Source organism: Rhinatrema bivittatum, chromosome 6 (genome assembly GCF_901001135.1).
Source record: "Rhinatrema bivittatum chromosome 6, aRhiBiv1.1, whole genome shotgun sequence".
NCBI classification, from domain to species: domain Eukaryota; kingdom Metazoa; phylum Chordata; class Amphibia; order Gymnophiona; family Rhinatrematidae; genus Rhinatrema; species Rhinatrema bivittatum.
In genome coordinates, this window is record NC_042620.1 from 365,242,181 (window position 1) to 365,264,296 (window position 22,116).

The window sequence follows — 22,116 nt, forward strand, 5'->3', positions numbered from 1 at the left end:
AATTAAAATCAATCACTGCACTGCAGACAGAAGCTTCAGTCTTTCTCCCAAAGGGGAAAAAATGCTTGACTGAGTGGCAGTGAAGGCAAGATGTTACAGAAAATAAAAATTAAAAATCTGTGCAGATGAACACACACAGCAGCCAAAAGGATTGATGTTGAACAAGAGTGGAGTGGGGTATGGAGCAACATACCTCACACAACAGTTAGAAATGTTTCTTCCTCAAGAGAAAGATTCAAATGCATTTTCAGTCTGCATATACTATAAGAAGAATAGACAGTACGGTGGATTCGCTGATTTAGAAAAATGCTTCACTCTGATACTTTCTCTTACATTGTCAGTCTGGTTTCCTTACCTCATACATGAGTCATATAAACAAAGACTGGTTGTTATGGAAACTCCCACATGACCAGCCTCAGACATGGTCTACTCTTTATAATGCACTTGAATGCAGCCATTGCTTTTCTATGGGAAATAAATGAAACGAATGACATGAAATGAAATAAATTACAGTTATTTGTCATGGATTGCACATTCATTTTAAATGAATGCACATCCCTAATCTTTGTCATGGAAGAGCCTTCCAAAGGTGTACCCAATCTGATTCATGTAAAATGCATTGAAATTGTTCTTCTAATCCATCCAACTATACCCAGACTGACTATTTAAATTAAATGTATTTGGCATTAAAGCTTTTTAATTCATAGTCAGTGTTTGCCAACTAAGAACACCATAGCACCTGCTAAGATTGGCTTGATAGTTTCAATGTAAAAATACATTCATTTCTGAAATGTTGCCATCATTAATTATCAGAAAGACTAAAGGTTAACACTCAACTCAAAACATCTCAGCTTGACTAATTAACAGAAAATGTGTCATGGAAGCAGGAGAAGTTGTGTAACAGGTCATTTCAAAGTAAATTACTAAATATATATATATATATAAAACCAAGAGAAAAAGATGTGATAGGTTCATGAGTTTGGGATTTAGGTAATAAAACTTTCATCAGACAACTCTGTAATGATTTTTACAGACATTAATATTTCAAGCTATCCATTCAATCAAAGTAAAGGTAGAATAAAACAAATATATAAAATCTTACTGAGCTTGTATTCAAGAAAAAAAATCTGGCTATTCCAATAGACAAAGCAGTCATAAAACAACATTTCAGGTCATTTCTAATAACCATAATCATTCACTCCAATATAAACCCACCACATTTGGACCTCGATCATCATTAGAAAATGATGTATTTTGATTTACTGATCATGAAAATAATAAAACTGAATATGAAAAGTACACAGCATAAGCTGCAAATGGCAAGAGGATCATCCATAACATGTTCACACTGGCATTTACACCATCATCCTCCATGTGGAATTGGAGGTGCATAAAATTAAAAAAAGGTATGAAAAAAAATTATAGGGGTGAGGGGGATAATCTTTCCATGCAGTAGGGATGTGTGCTGTCATTTGAAAACAGAAAAACATCAATATTAGTTATATGTTTGTCTCATCTTCCATCCGAAATGGCACAAAAAGCTAACAAAATATGATTATCACTCATGTCAGTTTTGTGAATGAATACTGCTACACTATATGTGATTGTTGATCGAGAATAGGGTTGTGAATCATTTTTTAACGATTTAAATTATTGTCCAATATTTTTAATATTGTCATTAATCGTTAAAGAGTGCGATACAATAGAAATTTCCCTGATTTATCGTAAAAAAATCATTAATTGGGTTAGTGCGCAGGTTGCACAAATGTGCACCCCCTTACGCGCGCCGACCCCGGATTTTATAAGATACGCACGGCTACACGCGTATCTTATAAAATCCAGCGTACTTTTGCTCGCGCCTGGTGCTTGAACAAAAGTACGCGATCGTGTATTTTTTAAAGATCTACCTCTATATTTACAGTGGTAAAATTTAAAGAGCAGGCTGAGGCTAGACTGGCTACTGGCTAGTGGCTACTGCTGGCACTGTCACTGCTGCAGCCTGCTGGCACTTTTTTTCTCTTTCTGGCTAGTGCGTGCTATATCTGGTAGCAAAATGGCCACGGGGACAGCACCAAGCATGCGCGGCTTAGTGTGCACCTCTAGCTAATGAACATTTCCTCAAATGTTACTTTTAAACCATTAAGTAACAATTTTTGATAGTGCGCACTAACTCACCTTAGTGCGCACTATTCAGTAAAATGATTTTTTTACAAAAAAATCATGCCGATCAGATTTTTTTCTCCCCCCAGCCGATCCAGATCGTTAAAATGATCGGGCACATAATTCACATCCCTAATTGAGAATATGAATGCTGATAATGTAAACCATTGTGATCTTTTGGAAAGATGATATATAAAATGCTTACATAAAAAATAAATAAATATTAGCTCATGTGGCAAAAATTTGTGTATTCTGTAAAAAAACAGCACACACTAAAAATGAAAAACAAAAAATATACTTTTCAAACAAAACACAACAATGAAATAATAGAAAATGAAATGAAATGAACTTTTTTTTACATGCATACCCGTATTGTTGTAAGACTGTATGTGATTCGCTTTCAACTTTTTTATGGAAATGATGGAATATAAGAACCAATAAATACATACCCTGCAATCCCATCAGATATACCTAAAACCAAGTTTGTTTTTGCTCTGTTGCACTCTAAGGGCCAGATTTTCAAAGGGTTATGCACGTAAATCCAGAGGATTTACGTGCATAACCAGCCTTATGTGTGCCGGGCCTATTTAAAAAAGGCCCGGCAGCGCAAGTAAAGCCCCAGGACGTGTGCAAGTCCTTGGGCTTTACAAAAGGGGCGGGGAGGGGGCTGAAGTAAATTTGGAGATAAAAAAAAGAAGATTAAAAAGGTAGGGGGGAAAGGGCGGGGGAGGTAGGGGAAGGGAAGGGAAGGTGGGATGGGGGGATAGGGAAGTTCCCCCCCGAGGCTGCTCCGATTTCGGAGCAGCCTGGGAGGGAACGGGGGAAGGCTGCGCGGCTCAGCACGCAAGGTGCACAATTGTGCACCCCCTTGCGTGCGCCGACTTCAGATTTTATAAGTTGCGCACGCCCGCACGTTCAAGTTATAAAATCGGGTGTACATGTGCATGCGCTGGGTAGCATGCGCACATGTACGCCAACGCATAACCTTTTAATATCTACCCCTAAGCGTATCACCACAGAAAAAGGAAGGGCAAGTTTGGCTGCAAAGTTTTTAAAAGTGTTCTCAAGTTTATGGTGATATATTTAACTCTTCACAGCACAAAACTACAGGCTTAAAGGGATTAGCATTTACATTTTCACTAGTCTTTGAATCCTTCAGCAGCCATTAATATCAAAATAATCTTCCATTTAATTGTTTAGATCTTGAAACACTGCCAAAGAGTTTTGTGATTCGTAAGTTGCCATACAAATGTCAGTCTGGCTGCCGGACAGTATTGCCAAGCATTAAGGTGTGCATGCAAAACTGTAATAATGAATCCTTATGCTATGGTGTGATTGCCATAGCCTACACCGACAGCGGGTGAATGCACCCTGAGCTAGGATAAAGCTGGGCCTTTACCTATACCAGCCCTGTACAATGCAGGTTGAACCTTTGGGTTTCAGGGGCCTGCAGGACTAAGGCGACTTAGGCGAGTGTCCCACAAAGTGGTTAGGAAGAGATAGTCCAGGACCGAGCTGAAGTCAGGGCAAACAGCAAGCAGACAATTACCAAGTTCAGGCTGAGGGTCAGAGGAGGCAATGTGCAAGGCATAGTTGAAGTCCATAGCAGTGGCAGGTGGCAAGCAAGAGAGTAGTCCTAATCCATAGCAAAGGTCAATACCAGGCAGACTAGAAAGGGACCAAGATGGGGCAAAGCTGGAGGCAACACAAGGGACCAAGATGGGGCAAAGCTGGAGGGAACACAAGGCAGGGTAAGAGAAGCAACACATCCTGTGAATTGCAGGATGACCTGTTGTGAGGTGCGAACTAGAAGCAAGACTGGGGATTGAATCCCCAGTCAGCACTGACATCTCCCAGGGCCTCAGCTACTTCCTCAACATGGGGCCTTTATCTGCTGTCATTTCCCTTGGGAACTTAGCAGAGAAATGGGATGTGGCATCCTGGTCATGAAGAAAGGATCTTGTCGTCTGCAGCTGCCAAGGGTGAGTGTGGCCGGTCACGGGACCATCCCATGGCCAACCAAACATTACAAAAACAAATTCATTTTGAGTTTTTTTTAAATCTTATTTCATTTTTTATTTTATTTTGTTTCATACTTATTTCCTTTATTGTGTTTAGTGTGTTATTTGCTAAAAGTGTATGTTAATATTAATGTTTTATATATTGTATAATTTTCTTTCTTTATAATTATATATATATATATATAATTATAAAGAAAGAAAATAATACAATCAGGAACACTACAGATGAGGGATTTATAATATGTTACATCTTAAATACCCACATGTTACAATACAGATTGTAAAAAGTGGTTTAAATATCAAACAAGAATTGTTAAATGTTAATAACAGTTCTGCCATGTGGATGAATGTAAAAATTTTTTACTCAGTTTAGTGTCCTTTGCCATCAGTGACCAACAGTGATTAATACTATGGGGTAGATTTTATAAATTTGCGCGAGGGCGTACTTTTGTTCGCGCACCAGGTGCGAACAAAAGTACGCTGGATTTTATAAGATACGCGCGTAGCCGTATGTATCTTATAAAATCCGGGGTCTGCACGCGCAAGGGGGTGCACATTTGTGCAACCTGTGCGCGCCGAGCCTGGCGCGTGTTGCCTGTTCCCTCCGAGGCCGCTCCGAAATCGGAGCGGCTTCGAGAGAATTTTCCTTCGCCCTCCCCCCACCTTCCCCTCCCTTCCCCTACCTAACCCACCCCCCCCCGGCCCTATCTAAACCCCCCTACCTTTGTTGCCAGATTTACGCCTGCTAAAAGCAGGTGTAAATTTGCGCGCGCCAGCGAGCTGCTGGCGCGCCATAACCCGACCCGGGGGCTGGTCCGGAGGCCTCGACCATGCCCCAGGGCCGGCGCCATGCCCCGGTCCCGCCCCGAACCGCCCCCTCCCCGCCCCTTTTACGAAGCCCCAGGACTTACTCGCGTCCCGGGGCTGTGCGCGCACCGGCGACCTATCCAAAATAGGCACGCAGGGCATTTAAAATCCGGCCCTATATGTTTAAATAGAAAATGTATTACATCTGAGGGTAAGATTGAGTTTAGCAGTAGTATAGTGATAAGGGCTATGAATAATAGTGTATGCAGGTTTGCATGTTATTTGATGCATGTTTAAGAGTTACAGTGAGGGAATAAGTATAATATTTCCAGAGGGGAATATTGAACATAAATATTTTTATAAAAATTTAAATTGGAAAGAAATAAATTGTTTTAATGTATTTAAAAGCTTTGATGTATGGTATTTGTTTGAACAAGATAAAGTGCTTTTTTCTTTTCTCCAAAACATTTTTTGGGGGTAGTCTTATATATATATATATATATATACACACACACACACATATATATATATATATATACACACACACACACACACATACACACACACACACACACAAATATATATGTATGTGTTGGCAAAGCCAAGGTCTAGACCCAAGATCTAGATCTAGGCCCAATGAAGAGGCCCAGCATGAGACCAGAGGAGCAGACGTTCTGGGAAGTAAAAATGGCATTCTATGCCCAGAGGATGTGCCTTCCTCGAAACTGGCCAGCACCATTTTTTTGTATGGCTGTATATTTGTATACCTATGCTGATGCCCAGAACTCAGCAATGGGACATGCGCATCTGCCAGGCCCTGGTGTCAGACCTGGGCCTAAGTTCAGGCCTCGGTGACCAGGACCTGGCCTCGGCCCAGGCCCAGACCTAGGCCTAGGTTTGGGCCTCAGCTACAGGATCCAACCTCAACTGGACCCCGGCGACAGACCTCAGACCTAGACCAGGATCTCAGCGAAAGGCCAGGGCCCATTTTTTCTTTTATATTAAAATCAATGGGGCCTTCCTCCATTGATTTTCATTTAAAACAAATGAGATAAAAAAAACACATTTTTTTTATTTCAAATAAACCAGACAAATGACTAACCTGCAATACTAATTAATGAACCAGAAGAGATTTTTAGTCTCTGCACATCCCTACTTTCTTTTTCCTAAATTTTCACAAAGACTTCATTTCAAATGCCGAACTTGCTTCTCATTACTGAGCTATCAAGTGTTAAATTTTCCTGCTGCACATTTTTACAGTTATAGTCATATGTGAAGGACCGCTGAAGAAAAAGGTATCTTCATGTGAAGGGAGACAGTCAAAGCCACTCCCTAGTTTTGCTCAACTATATTCTTGGAATTGTAGTTCTCATTTCCTAATTGATTATTCTAAGAAAGACAGGACAACATTTCTAGGCATGCAACGGGGTGAAACCAGGACTGGCTCAGCCTGCCCCTTCCCTCCTCCCCCGATAAGGGGGTAATTTTAAAACTGAACGCATTGGTACAATGTCTTTAGGTACATTTTACCCTCAAACTTTACATTAACTTTCAAAGGGAAATTTTATATATATGTATATGCGCACACACACACACACATATATATACATACACACATATCAATAGAAACCAGTTCACTAATCTTATAGGGAAACTGTAGTATAATTCTTTTATTCCTAAATGCCTAAACACCTTCCTAGAAATGATGCTTACTAATCATTTTAATTCAATAATTGAATAGAATTGAAATGATAATGCATTACAGAGTGGGCAACCTGTAGCAAGCTCAAATTAAACAGCTAAAATCTTGGCCTCATTCTCTAGACTTTAATCATTGACAGCTATGGCAATTCATAAATGTCTTAATTGATCTTGAGGACTGTCATGTTTTTAGAAAAGCAAAACAGATGCACCAAATATCCATGTGTGACACATCTGAGTCATAAAGGGAGAGTCGTCTGTAGCCACACTAAAATGGTCTGTGGTTGCCTACTAGTTTTGCTATGAAGATGTTTGTTTAGTTTGGCAGTAACATTTTAGATGCGGCTATAGAGTTGCAGGCTTAGATCCTGATATTCATGGTAAGATAAATGGTCTGCAGCATTTTTTGGATTGTAGTAGAAACATAACTTTCATACTACTTTATAAGATAACTAATTCATTTGTGATACTTAGAGGCTAAACAACACTAGGGACATATGGAAACGATCTTTTTCTTTTTTAACACTGGCTAGATTGATATTGTAGGCATGCATAATTTATTTTGTGATGAAACAAACTTCATTTGTGATTAAAAATGGTTTCCTAACACTATCTGCCACTAAACCGCAACTCTATTGAGCAAGCACTTTTAGGGAAGAGAGAGTGGTTAATTTTCAGTAAATGTTCAGTCACTCTTCAAAGATGCCAATTTGTGTCAATTGTGACAATAGTTGCATTCATAGAGAATTCATTGAGACCGCCCACACATTTTTAGATCACTAAAAATTCATCAGATGTCTCTCTTTCACTAATGACAAGGAGAGGCTGGATGTGAAGAGATGACAGCCTAGTGTTTGTTAAGACCTGCGCTAATTAATCCAGCCAGTCAGCTGCCTTCTCTTCACTTCCTATTTATACAGCCAGCTTTTTATCTGCTCCTATAGCTGTACCTTGCTCCTCCAGTGCATTGAAATTTAGTTGGAAGCTGTCAGGTAGAATTTGGCGTCCTGGAACCCTAATAGATTGTGTCACAGCCTCAGATGTACACCATTACCAATTCAGGCTGCAATCTCAAACCAGCATAAAGAAGGTTTAACTAGTCCCCAGTGATGAACTTTTATTAGTTAGTTACACATGGAAGTATTTTATTTTCATAGTTTCATGTGATCCCAATTTGATGGGCCTCTACTTTCATGAATACTGATAAGCTATTGTTGCTGGAAACCTGTGCATGGTCTGTATAATAATTATCATAGCTCACTAGGGGCCAGATTTAGGTTTCAAGCAAAAGTGGAGCTAAAGGGGGTCATTTTCAAAGCCATGTACAGCATAAAACCTTGCTTTATGCATGCAAATGGCTGTTGCACAATCAGTTGGGGCTCTGTTCATGTAAAAGCATGCACATAACCCTGTTTCTTTCACAAGCACCTTTAAGAGAACTGAGCAGAGACTTTCTGGGCGTGGATTGGAATGGAGTCGGCACTTACACGCAGACTTTCAATGTTAATAAAGTCTGCACGTAAGGATACGTTTCTGCCTTCCGATGAGGAGGTATAAAGCTATACCTCCTCATCGGATTTTTCAAAGCCAACTTACGAGTGTAAATTGGCTTTGAAAATCTTCAGTAAAGTCTGGGTGTACATGGTATGTGCAGTAAAGTCTATATGTGCAATGTGCATGAAGGTTTTACTGGTTTGCAAAAATTACCCAACCCGTGTGCAAACTCATCCCACACATCAGTTCATTTGCAAATATTTGGACCATAGATTCATTTCCTCCTTAAAAAAAAAAAGGGGGAGGGGGAGGAGCCACAGAAAACATTGTGCAAGCAAATAAATCTTGCACAGAAGATGATGTGGTATTTTTACCTGACGATGTCTAATTGTTGAATCAGGGAAAATGTCCTCAATGCCATTTTTCATAAAGAAGTTTTATGCTTGAATGGTTTTTTTGTCTGTGAATTTTATTTTACTTCTTATAAAACATTTTAGAAGCTTCAGCAAATTAAATCCTGGGACAAAAAGATCAAGCTCCTTCAAAACTGAGCAAATGAAAAAGGATTTTCAGCCTTCTGTCCAAAATTTAACTCTGGCACTGTTGTGTTCCATGCCTGCGGCCGCCCGTGGGCACGGTCCCCTACCTCGTTTCCTGACCGGGCCGCCGGCAGTGTCGGCTCTGACTGCCCTGCTCCGGGCTTGGCACCCCCACACGTTGGCGCAAGCCCCCGAGCGAACCGCCGGGTTCGGAGCCATCCCTGCTCCTCCCTCGCGGTCGCCTGCTGCTCTCCCCCACGGCCCGGATCCAAGATGGCCACCGCCATCAGGCACAAGGCCGCGCATCTTCACTAGAATTAAAGGGACCTCGTCCCTTTAATTCTAAGAGCAATTAATTCTCGTCCCTTTAATTCTGAGAGCAATTAAAGGGACCTTGTCCCTTTAATTGCTCTTAGCTGATTCCTATCCACAGGGCCAGAGGAAGTATAAAAGGAGACTTCCTCTGACCGTTCCTTGACTTGGCAACGTCTCCTGTGAGTGTTGTTTGAGTCTGCTTGCTTCGGTGAGTTCCAGAGTCTTGATTCCTTGTTCCAGTTTCGTCTTGGTATTCCTGGTTCCTGACTTCGGATCGGCTAGCGGTGATTCCTGGTATTGACTTCAAATTGACTAGCGGTGATTCCTGGTATTGACTTCGGACTGGCAAACGGTGATTCTCTGGTGTGTGACTTCGGATTGGCAAGTGGTGATCCCTCAGAGTGTGACCTCGGACTGGTAAGCGACGACCCTCTGGCACTTGACCTTGGACCTCTTCCTGACCATCGTCTCTAAGGGTCCACCTAAGTCCCAGTGGCCCGGGTCCCTACGGGCTCCTCCCGGGGGGGACCATGGGCTTCCAGGGGTGAAGCTCCAGGCAGCCCTTGCACCGTACGTCTGTTCCTTGACCTCTCAAAGGTCCACCTAAGTCCCAGCGGTCCGGGTCCCTACGGGCTCCTCCTGGGGGAACCACGGACTTCCAGTGGCGAAGACACACCTCCGTTCCTTGACGTCATGACTCTTCATCCGCCTTCACAGTCGCACCTGTCTACAGTGCCGAGGGTCAGCTGGTCACATCCTCGGTTCCTGCCTCGCCACCCGACGGGAGAACCTACGGATCTTCCTCCCAGGTATACTATCCTCCAGTCGGCCCAAGGGTCCACAAGCCTGATCATAACAGATTGCCAAGCCCATGGACCCGGCAGAGGTATCTGCCCGCCAGGCCATTCCTGGAATGGCCCAGCACCTGAATGACCAGCAACAGACCCTCGATGCCCTGGTTTCTGCGGTACAGGGTCTGACCCAACGCCTTGAGGCATTAGGGCCCATGAACCCTGTGCTGCCATCTCCGCCTGGGGCTCAAGGAGACCGCCCTACTCAGCCACACACCATCCAGGCCTCCGGGGGTGACCTGGGGCAAGTAACTCCTACTCATCTCCCGGCGCCCTCTCGATACGCCAGAAATGCGAAGTATACTATCCTCCCGTCGGCCCAAGGGTCCACAAGCCTGAGCATAACAGGCACTATGCATTTTTTAGTATCCACAGAGAAAGTTCATCTGTAGGCTTTCGAGTTCTGAGTTGCCCTAGGTCAGGGGTCAGCAATATTTTGGGGCAGAATGCCAACAAATGCAGCATCTACTTGTAAAATCTGGGCGTGCCAGAGCAACAAGATGGAGCTGGAAGAGAAAGTAGAAGGGAGTGGGTTAGGGTTAGAGTCTCTCACACAAATTGTTGCTCTCATCTTGCCCTTTTCTCTCTCTTTCTGTCAGTCTCTCATAGCTCTTACTCTGTCTCCCTGTCTGTGCCCATTCATCTCTGCACTAATTAAAGTGAAAGTTACTTATTTGCCAAGTAATATGCTCCTATCTTTTACCTATATTAACAGTCTTAAGTGTTTGAACTATATACAATGCTGCAGCCCTGTTTACCAGAGAATAAACTTTTCAGACAGCAACAAATCAACATATTTCATTATGCAATTATGCTTATTAAATGCAAGGAAATTAATTAACAATGAGTAAAAATGACCAGCAATTACATTTCAGCTAAATTAGATACTTTTTCACAAGAAAAACATAATTTTTCTATACTTAAAATAAGGTTGCATCTCTATATGTAATCACAATCCACCAATACATGCCTGGGGGAGGAGAGGGATGGAGGAGCAAAGTTGTAAGGGGGAGAGTCCCCCCCCCCTTACATATGCACACACTCGCAAGTCATCCCTAATTCCACTCACACCAGCCCCATAACAAACACATACACACACACACACATCCTCCCACCCCTCTATACTTAAAATATGTCTATATGTAACAGGGTAACCTAATAAATTAAATATATATCTAAATGGGTTGCATAATGAGGCTGTCCATCTGAAAGCTAAAAGAAGTATGTAATTTAACAATTATTAGTGCCACAGTGCCTAAGGGCACTGTTTGCCAAGAGATTTACATGATGAATAATTATATCCACTCAACCTTGAAGGATAATTTTATCTTCTGAGGGGAACGAATTATCATTACATTTAATTTATGATTAAAAAAAAAGATCTAAAGTATAACTTTTATTTTTAGTATGTGCGGTAGTACTGTGAAATGAAAACCTGATTCCATCAATATATAGAGCCCAGCGCATCACAGTTTGGCTTATGTAAACTCTGGATAAAAGTACAAATAGTTTTAATGAATGTGTATTCATGGCTGATTTTTTTATTGCATAACATCAGTTTGGCTCCTTGCTAGCATGTTGTATGGGTGGATGGGTCTTTAAATACCAAACAGTGGGAACTGCTTAAATAAAAGACTGGCCAATACATCAACCATCCATTTATGAAAACTCTGGGGTAGATTTTCAAACTATGCGAATAGGCCTACTTTTGCTGGCGCATCAGGCGCAAGCAAAAGTACGCTGGATTTTAGTAGATACGCGCGGAGCCGCGCGTATCCACTAAAATCCTGGATCGGCGCGCGCAAGGCTATCAATTCTGTATAGCCGAGCCGCGCCGAGCCGCGCAGCCTACCCCCGTTCCCTCCGAGGCCGCTCCGAAATCGGAGCGGCCTCGGAGGGAACTTCCTTTTGCCCTCCCCTCACCTTCCCCTCCCTTCCCCTACCTAACCCACCCACCCGGCCCTGTCTAAGCCCCCCCCTTACCTTTGTCGGGGGATTTAAGCCTCCCGGAGGGAGACGTAAATCCCTGCGCGTCAGCGGGCCTCCTGCGCACCGGGACGCGACCTGGGGGCGGGTCCGGAGGGCACGGCCACGCCCCCGGGCTGCCCCGGGCCGTAACCACGCCTCCGGGCCCGCCCCCGAAACGCTCCCGGCACGCCCCCTAAATGCCGCACGGTTCGGGCCCGCCCCCGACACGCCCCCCTCGGAGAACCCCGGGACTTACGCGAGTCCCGGGGTCTGCGCGCGCCGGTGAGCCTATGTAAAATAGGCTCACCGGCGCGCAGGGCCCTGCTCGCCTAAATCCGCCCGGATTTGGGCGGATTTAGGCGAGCAGGGCTCTGAAAATCCGCCCCTCTCTTAATTGCTTCCTTTCAAGATGAATTAGATCAAGGAAATTTAAATTCTTGGCAAAGCAGAGGAAGGCTTTGATTCCTCAGAAACATTATGCGATCCATATTCAGAGGCATTTATTATTTATTTATTATTTAAAGTTTTTTTATACCGATTTTCCTGCATAAAATGCATATCAAACCGGTTTACAATGAAACAGAATGAGCAGGAAGTAAAATTCCTTAGTCTAATACATTTAAACGTCAATAATGAAATAATTTTAAACAAAGCAAAAAGCTAAATAACATTAATAAAAGTTAAATTATTAACATAAACATAAATATAATTATATTAGAAGGAGCACAAAGGTTAGCATGAAGGGGAGCACAAAGGGGAAAACCCCTTTGTCACGCCCGGCACGCGACGCCTGGTGTAATTGCGCCGTTAATCGGGTCGCCGCTGGCTGGTTGTCATGACGTCGGGGGGGGGGGCGAGTCTTCACATCGCTGATTTTCTCTTTTAACATCTCAGTTCATTTTTACTATTTTTTTGTGTCTTTTTCTCACAAGATGTAGTTTTCTTTAAGTGCCCGATGGTAGTGGGCTGCCCCTCTGTAACAGCGCCTGGTGGAATCGCGCCGTTAATCGGGTCGCCGCTGGCTGGTCGTCATGACGTCGGGGGGGGGGGGGGGGGGGGGGGGGCGGGTCTTCACATCGCTGATTTTCTCTTTTACCATCTCAGATAACTGACTAAATGGCGACTTTTGAATAATTCCCAACTTATCCGACTAAACTTTATCTGGAAATCTCGTATCTAAAATTTAAACAGATAACTTAGGGACATTTTGGGGGTATTTCTGGGAGGAGTTAACTCTGATATTCAGAGTTAGATGGATAACATATCTGGCTAACTCTGGTTGTGCTGTAGAGCTGTCCTAAAGTTAGCTGGATACATTTATCCATCTATCATCAAGAGAGCTGTCTAGTTTCAAACAGTGCAGATACACTATTGAATATTAGAGATGTGCATTTGTTTATGACGAATTAGGCAATTTCAACGAAATTGCCTAATTTGTCGTGGTTCGGGGGCCCCGCCCCCTAAACAGATTTTCCCCGAACTCCGAGAAAAATTTGTTTTTCGGGTTTGTACGGGGGGATGGGCACATTTTATTTTTTTAAATAAAAAAACACCCCAAGCATTAAAATTTAGTATAATTCAACCCCCCCCCCCTCCACCATCCCGATTCCTCCCCAAGAATTACTAACATCCCTGGTGGCCCAGCGGGGTCCCGCGAGGGATTTCTCCCTCCCTGATGTCAGGCTGTCTGGCCTGCCTCGCTCAAAATGGTGCCGATAGCCTCTGACCTACTATGTCACAGGGGCTACCGGTGCCATTTTGGGCAAGGCTTATATGTGCAGGTAAACTAGAAGTGAGCCTTATCGGTCTACATGCTTATAGCATGGCACCTGTGGTGAAGAAACCTAAGTGCCAATCTATTTGTGCTGCAAGCCACATCAGGGCCATTTAGCTGCAGCTTTCTTTAAGCCTGTGTCAGCACTGCCTTGATGCTCAGGGAGATTTACCTCCTCCTGATTTTGCTGGTGATGTGTCCTCTCCCCTTGATTAATCCATGGGTCGAGTCTTCAGGGTACATTGGCGCTCAGGAAGTCAGGCCTGGAAAAAAATCTGTCCTTTTCCTGGGTGGAATTCTTCCAGGGATTGCAGACATTTCTAGAGGGCCAGTCTTCTAAATCAGCAGTACTTACTAAGGTAGGTCCGTGTGCTCCGAGTACTCCCCCACCTGTCTCCATGGTCAAGCGCAATGGTGCAGTGCGTCTGACAGAGCTCGCATGCAGGTGCATCAGGATGATACAGTTTACAGTATTGGGACGCGTACTTTTCAATATATTTATAAATGATCTGGAAAGAAATATCATGAGTGAGGTAAATACATTTGCAGATGATACAAAATTATTCAAAGTAGTTAAATCACAAGCAGACTGTGATAAATTGCAGGAAGACCTTGTGAGACTGGAAAACTGGGCATCCAAATGGGAGATGAAATTTAATGTAGATAAGTGCAAGGTGATGCATATAGAGAAAAATAACCCATGCTATAATTACACAATGTTAGGTTCCATATTAGGAGCTACCACCCAAGAAAGAGATCTAGGCATCGTAGTGGATAACACATTGAAATCATCGGTTCAGTGTGCTATGGCAGTCAAAAAAGCAAACAGAATATTGGGAATTATTTGAAAGGGAATGGTGAATAAAATGGAAAATGTCTTAATGCCTCTGTATCGTTCCATGGTGAGACCGCACCTTGAATACTGTGTACAATTTTGGTCGCCACAACTAAAAAAAGATATAGTTGCGATGGAGAAGGTACAGAGAAGGGCTACCAAAATGATTAAAGGGGATGGAACAGCTCCCCTATGAGGAAAGACTAAAGAGGTTAGGAATTTTTAGCTTGGAGAAGAGACGGCTGAGGGTGGATATGATAGAGGTCTTTAAAATCATGAGAGGTCTAGAACGGATAAATGTGAATCAGTTATTTTCTCTTTCAGATAATAGAAAGACTAGGGGGCACTCCATGAAGTTAGCATGTGGCACATTTAAAACTAATCGGAGAAAATTCTTTTTCACTCAACGCACAATTAAACTCTGGAATTTGTTACCAAAGGATGTGGTTAATGCAGTTAGTGTAGCTATATTTAAAAAAGGATTGGATAAGTTTTTGGAGGAGAAGTCCATTACCTGCTATTAATTAAGTTGATTTAGAAAATTAGGCATGTGCAGCAGGGACGGATTCATCCCATTTGGTATTCGTATTCGTCGGGACCCAAATCTGGTGCATCCATTCTCGGGGGACCACCGATCCATTCATTAGTTACATATGTATTCGTTTCCCAAAAAAAACCCCATCCCAATCCTTTAAATTTAATTAACTACAACCCCCCACCCTCATGACCCCCCCAAGACTTGCCAAAAGTCCCTGGTGGTCCAGCAGGGGTCCTGGAGCAATCTCCTGTACTCGGGCCATCGGCTGCCAGTATTGAAATTGGCGCCGATAGCCTTTGCCCTTACTATGTCACAAGGGCTACCAATGCCATTGGTCAGCCCCTGTCACATGGTAGGAGCACAAGATGTTGCCGGCCATCCATTGCTCATCCATTTATTTGGTTGTACCTGACAGAAGGGTTGTTTCAGCCCTTACTGGATCTCAGGGGTGTCAACCAACATCTACAATCAGGGGAGAACCTCATATCTCTGGTTTTGATGGAGGCGTATCTGCATATTCCCTTTCTGCAGGAACATCAACAATCCCTCCATTTTACTCTCCCAGATTGTTATTACCAGTTTCAGGCCTTGCCTCAGAGTAGCCACAGTGCTCAGGACTTTTTCCAAGGTCATGGAGGTGGTAGTGGTGGTCCTTCACAAGGAAGGCATTCTAGTTCATCCCTATCTGCACAATTGGTTCATTTGAGCCAGGACAATAGAAGGGAGTTTTCGCATTTCCCGCAGGGTGGTTTCCTTGCTACAGGATCTAGGCTTATTGGTGAATCTGGCCAAGAGCAATTTGTAGCCATCTGTCCCTGGAGTATCCCGGATTTTGATTCGATACAAGGCAGGGCAGAGTATTTCTGCCAGAGTCTTGGATCTTTGTTGAGGTTACAAGTTTGATCCCTGCAAAACTCTGTTCATCTGTCTGTGTGGTCTTATTCACAGGTCCTAGGGTTGATTGCTGCCAGCTTAGAAGTGATTCCCTGGATGAGGGTACATATGCGCCCTCTTCAGCACCCGTTGGAGTCCACAGTCATGGAACTATGCGGTGAGGTTACTCCTTCCATTAAAGTTGACATCCCAGTTGGAGTGGTGGTTACATGTGGGTCATCTCAGGAAGAAAATTTCCTTGACAATGCCAGATTGGTTGGCACTCATGACAGAATCAAGCCTCCAGGACTGGGGGGGGGGGGGGGGGGGCTCACTATCAGGAGTTGGTGGTACAAGGGTGCTGGAATGCAGTGGAGAGGCAGTGGAATATCTACAGATTGGAGGCACTAGTGGTTCAGTTGGTGTACCTGCAGTTTGCTGAGCAGCTAGAGGCTTGGGCAGTCCAGATGATGCTTGACAGTGTGATGATGGTGGCTTACATCCATCATCAGAGTGGAACCAAGATGTTGGAGGAGATAGATAGATACTCTCATGGTATGGGTGGAGCAGCATCTCCTAAGCATTTCCTCCTCTCACATTGCCGGAAAGGGCAATATCAGAACCCATTTCCTTAGCATGAGAAACTTGAACCCAGGAGAATGGGAGAAGTTGGATGAGGCCTCTTACCTCCTAGTGAACCACTGCAGCCTACCAGTTCTAGACCTAATCAAAATGGCGCCAATGGTGTGGGCAATTCATTGCTCCTACCATGTGACAGGGGCCGGCCAATGGCACCGATAGCCCCTGTCACAGGGTAAGGGCAAAGGGCCATCGGCGCCATTTTTATTAACGCAGTCGATGGCCTGAGAGCGGGAGATCGCGCCCCCACTGGACCACCAGGTAATTTTAAAAGTTTTTTTTGGGGGGGGTCAAGGGGGGGCATTTTAAAGGATCGGGTGGGTTTTTTTTTTATCAGGCCATCGGCGCCATTTATATTTGTGGCAGCCAAAATGGCGCCGATGGCCCGAGAGCAGGAGATCGCGCCGGGACCCCCCCACTGGACCACCAGGTAATTTAAAACATTTTGGAGGGGTTCGGGAGGGTGGGGGAATTGTTTTAAAGGGTTGGGGTGGGTTTAGGGGTTGTTTTGGTGTGCCGGTTTTCCCGCCCTCCCCCCTCCCCCGATTTACGATTTTTCACGATAAATCGGGGGAATTTCTATTGTATCGCGACTCTAACGATTTTTGATGATTTAAAAAATATCTGACGATTTTTTTAAATCGTCAAAAAACGATTCACATCCCTAGTAAGGAATATAAGTACATGAAAAACATGTATTGCACTAGAATAGCAAAACAAAACAAAAAGTTGCTGAAAATCAATAGCAACCTCAAAGAGGCCTATGTAAAAAGCCAAGCATTAAACCTTGCAAAGAAATTCAGTAAACAGTGTCCTAATACACAGACAATTATTTTTTAACTCCTGATGCAGAAAGTTAATGGCATGCTAATGCATCTGAAGTATAAAAAAAAACCCAAAAGTATACAACCAGAAAATGTGTACAAAGAGAAGACAACAGACAGTAAAACGTGATTTATGTGCATAATTCATTTTATGCACAGAAAACATGATTTGTGTACATAAACCATATTTTCTGTACATAGGATGAATTACATGCACTAAAAATGTTTTTAATGCAGAAATTATTTGCACAAAAAATGCATCATGTTTTATGCATGGAAAATATGCTTTTTTTGTATTTATTTCATTTACATAAAATAAAATAATATGGGCACTCATAACAAAAGGAGAGAACAAAGAATACAGATAGGTCAAGAAGTACATTACCCCGTATCAGCAGCCCATACTTTTATCAACAATGCAGTTCTGAAAATAAGGAATACAAACGTATTTTGATATGTAGCCATGCACTTGCAAAGAAAAAGAAAGTGGCTTTAAGAGCCAATGCTTCCTCCCTTAGGAGAAGAAACTATTTTCTCTGAGACTAATTGGCTTGAGAAACATCAGTGAAAATTTTACTATTTATTTATATGCCACCTCTTTGTCCACAAAAAGAAATTCCTTTACACTGAAAAATATTTTTGAAATACAAAATCCCTATCTTGCACTGCACAAAAGGAAACTTAACATGGTGGCCCTAGACTGTCATCAGCTGAGGCCTCAAGCAAATCAGAAACCCTTGGATTTAGAGGAAGTAAAGTATCCACCCCTCCCCCCAACCTCCCCAGATGTCACCTCTCTATTGAGAAGATAGTAAATCTAGAGGCACTTTGTCATCAGGAATAGAATACCTCATAAATATATTTTTTAAACATCTCTTTGACCAACATCAACCTAGTTACTGGGAAATTTAAAAGATGCAAATTTCTTGATCTTTGAACATTCTCCAGTGATTTCAGTGAACTATGAATTAAGTGATCATTAATATAAGATAGACCAGAGGCTTGGAATGCTGCAAGTTTAGATCTAGTTTCCTTAGAAAAATTACAAATTTGAGTTATCAAATGGGTCAAAGTCTTATCAAATTTAGCGATCATCCTCCACACGTTAGCTAGGGTAATATTTGGAGATTCTTCACTTCCTGGAGGTGCTCCAGTGGCTACAGAGATGACAGAGGGAAAGCTCTTGAGGGTGACCCCCCCAAATCAAAGTGAAACGGTCTCAGTAGGGAGATATGCAAATATATCAGGCTGGCGCATGCTGAGCTGATGCATGGATATCTCCTGCTGCACGCACAAATGAAAAGTTCCAAAAAAGGGGCAGGGCATGGTCTGGGAAGAGTCTAGTTGTTCCTGGATTTCAACTTCAAATTAGCATGTAAATACTTGTGCGTACAGGCACACGCCGGGGTCCCCTGCCACATAACTTTACTTCTTCTATGGAGAACGTGTAAGTTATAAGGAGAAATTACTACTTAACTGATAATTTCCTTTCCTTTAGTAAGGGCAGGTCAGTCCCAATAAGAGGGTTATGCACCTCTGCCAGCAGATGGAGACAGAGCAAAAGCTGACATCATAGCTATATAGTCCCACTCTGACATCAGCCCGCCAATATTCTCTGGAAAAGCTAAACAGTGGACAATACTGATTGTACTTGAACATTATTATCAACAGCCAACTATTCATGTTTCTCAATCAACAGGAACACTGAGCTCAGCCAAAAACAAAACAAAACATATCTATCAAACTAAGGGCTGGAGAAGCCATTTACCAGTTTTCAACAAAGAGCAGGAATCATACTCTGCATCGCTTGCCCAAAGAAACACTAACCACAAATTCAAACATCAGCAGCTGAGAGCGGGTCTGGGATTGACTTGCCCTTCCTAAAGGAAAGAAAATTATCAGGTAAGTAGCTCCCTGCTTACCTCCACCATGGAGTGCAAAGAGGCAAACAGACAGTCATCTCCAAATACCACAGTAAATGATGCTTGACGTCCAAGGAACGTAAAAAGTAGTACTCATCTTCATCTCTGTCCCTGTCCAAGACAGGCAGAGGAATGGACTGATTCAAATGAAACTCCGAAAAAACTTTGGGCTAAAAGGAAGGCACAGTTGAACCACACCAGGAAGACATACAGAAAAAAGGCTCAAGGCAAAAAGGAGCCTGCAGCTCAGAGACCTGATGTGCCAAACAGATTGCTCCCAGAAAAACTGTCTTCAAGGTAAGCAGACTCAAGGAAAGAGTATGCAGTGGTAAAAATGTCCTTCCTATGCCAAAAATTCAAGAACGAAGGTAAGGTCCTACAGAGGCATTGGAAACCTCAACAGGGGTGAAGATTAGGGATGTGAATCGGTATCAGACTCATTTCCGGTATCATGTTCATAGAACCACCGTGGGAAACCTTCGTTGCCCGCGGTTCTGAGCGCTTTTGTTCAGCTGTCCTGAGCCGAAGAAAAAACCCACCCCGACCCTTTAAATTTAATTATTTAGAATCCTCCACCCTCCCGATCCCCAAAAAACTTTTCTAAAGTACCTGGTGGTCCAGTGGGGGTCCTGGGAGCGATCTCCCACTCTCAGGTCGTCGGCTGCCATAAACAAAATGGCGCTGACCGTCGGCCCCTGTGACATAGTGAGAGCAAAGGTAGCGCCGGCGCCATTTTGAATACTGGCAATATGGCCCGAGTGCAGGAGGTCACTCCCGGACCCCCGCTGGACTTTTGGCAAGTCTTGTGGGGGTCAGGAGGCCCCCCCAAGCTGGCCAAAAGCTGGCCAAAAGTCCCTGGGGGTCCAGCGGGGGTCTGGGAGCGATCTCCTGCACTCAGGCCGTATTGCCAATATTCAAAATGGCGCCGGCGCTACCTTTGCCCTGTCAGAGGGTAAGGGCAAAGGGCCATCGGCGCCATTTTTATTAACGCAACCGATGGCCTGAGAGCCGTTGATCGCTCCCCGCACTCCCGCTGGACCACCAGGTAATTTTAAAACCTTTTTTGGGGGTTCGGGAGGGTGTTTTGATTATCGGATCGGGCGCAGCCGATAATCAGAACTCAAATCGGGCTGGGCTATAAAAATTTTAAGATTTGGATCGGAACCGGAACTGATCAGATTCCGGTTCCGATTCACATCTCTATTCCTTACTATATAAACTGGAGCCAATGTAATTATCCACAAAACCATAGATCAAAATAAACATGTGGAAACTGTCAGTCCAGAAGCAAGCACTGGTGTTAAGTGTTTTTTGCCCCCTTACTATAGGGTCAGCCCAAAACCTCAGCTGATATCAAGGTTGTGTTGTTCTTCCATGTTTTGCAGCTTTTGAGATAATCGGATGGTTGCATTTGAACATTATTCTTATTGCTGTGACACCGACAATTGAGTACAGTTGCATTAGTGTACTTGACAGTTTTTTTATGTGCAATTAAAAACTATCCATCAAAACTTTGACTCTTGGGTTGGATGATTGAGAGGACCAGGAGGCCCATGCTTTGACCCTAATTGGTCAATCAAGAGATTTAAAAAAAAAAAAACCAAAAAACAACAACAACAACTCATCCCAGCTTCTGTGGTGGGTAGCTGGAATATCTCTTTAGCAATACTGATATAAATAACTAGATAGGTTGAGCCAATTGGTCTTTTTCTGGCATCATCTTCTATGCAGTCAATATTCAAAAGATTTAAGTGATTAAAATCAGCTTTTAACTACAAAATCTAATCAGTTAAAATTTCCAAGGATAATTCAATTCCTGAAATCAAATAGATTACAAAAAAAAAAAAAAGATATGAATTAGGGAAAAGTGTTGTATGTAAAGTACTTGGATTTCAGTATGGCCTTTGACACAGTTCCACACAAGTGACTTATAAATAAAATGAACATCCTTGGCATGGATCCTAAAATGATTTACTGGGTTAGAAAATGATTGAGTGGGAGGTGACAAAGGGTAGTGATAAATGGGGTTTACATCGAGGAGAGGAATTTTCGTGATGTGCCACAGAGATTGGCCTTTGAACTGGTTCTTTTCAACATTTTCATAAGCAATATTTTGGAAAGACTATTGGGAAAGGTTTGTCCTTTTGCAGATGACACCAAAATCTGAAACAAAGTAGACACCCAGGAAAGGTAGAAAAGATGAGGAGGAATCTAGCAAAGCTTGAGGAATGATCTAGTCTGGCAGATAAAACAATGCTAAAACATTTGCAGGGTCATGCATTTGGACTACAAAAACCAAGGGGAATGGTGCAGTATAATGGGTGAAAGTCTTCTATGCATGAAACAAGAACAGAATCTGGGGGTGATAATATTTGATGATCTCAAGGTGGCTAAATAGGTGAATAAGGTGATGGCAATAGCCAGAAAGATGCTTGGGTGTATAAGAAGTGGAATGGACAGCAGAAAAAAGGAGGTGATATTTCCCCTGTACAAGTCTCTTGTGAGACTTCATTTAGAAAATTATGAATAATTCTGGTACTGCACCTTCCAAAGGATATAAACCAGATGAAATTGGTCTAGAAATTGGCTACTAAAGTTGGCCGTGATCTTCATCATAAAGTGTATGGGGTCAGACTTAAAGATTTAAATATCCTGAAAGAAAGGATAGGGGAGATATAATAGAAACATTTAAATACCTCAAAATATCAATGGAGGTCAGCCACTTTCAATGGAAAGGTGGCGCTGGAACAAAGGGTCATGAGATAACGATGAAAAGGGGTAGAATAATTACAGAAAGGGTGGTGGATGCATGGAATGACCTCTCAGTAGAGATGTTGGAGGACAATATTGGAATT